This window comes from Arachis duranensis, chromosome 1, assembly GCF_000817695.3.
Source record: "Arachis duranensis cultivar V14167 chromosome 1, aradu.V14167.gnm2.J7QH, whole genome shotgun sequence".
Classification (NCBI taxonomy): domain Eukaryota; kingdom Viridiplantae; phylum Streptophyta; class Magnoliopsida; order Fabales; family Fabaceae; genus Arachis; species Arachis duranensis.
In genome coordinates this window covers 51,199,429-51,200,230 of record NC_029772.3, presented here as the reverse complement: position 1 = coordinate 51,200,230, position 802 = coordinate 51,199,429, and positions in this window count along the sequence as shown.

The following is an 802-nucleotide window of genomic DNA, read 5'->3' as shown; positions in this document are numbered from 1 at the left end:
TTTTAGATCTTAGACATAAATAGATTATAGTTATTCAAAAAACGACAACCAAATAAAATAATGTCATACATTAAATATTTATAATTCATATACATTCAAACTATTTATCACTTGTTAAATAACTTTTTTCATCCACTATTTATGTAATGCAATAACATATAAAATAGCTATTTCATTAAATTGACAATTATTATCATCAATGACATTGTATTGATGCACTAAGGAGATAGTAATTTTTGAAAAAAAATTACTATATTATAAAAATATTTTGATTATGAAAATTTTAAAGGAAAAACATTTAAATACAATACTAGTATTTGAAAATGCATTTTTAAGACTGACATAATTCTTTGAAAACTGAACTTAAATTGAGAAAAATCAATCTCATTATATACTTCACTTCAAAAATTTTCTAGCAAACCTAAAAAGTATAGAGGGAATGGAATTTGAACTTGGCCTATAAAAATTTTGGAAGCAATAATTTAATAAAAAATCGAGCACCTCCTAAAACTAACTTTACCTATATTCCATTGGGTTAGTCATAATATCTGAATATGGATCAAACTATCTTTTAATAAAATAGAATTCATTGTCCATTCATTAAACTCTTACATCCATATAATTAGAATCCAAATCAATAATAAATACAACTCGAAATGATATTTAATAGATGCGGTACATTATAAACGATTGTAGTAAAAGAGAATTGCACTCTAAAGTTAGATAAAAAAAAGTTTAAATAAAAACAATAATTAAATTATCAAAAAAATAATAGAATAGATATATTAATAAAATATTATAA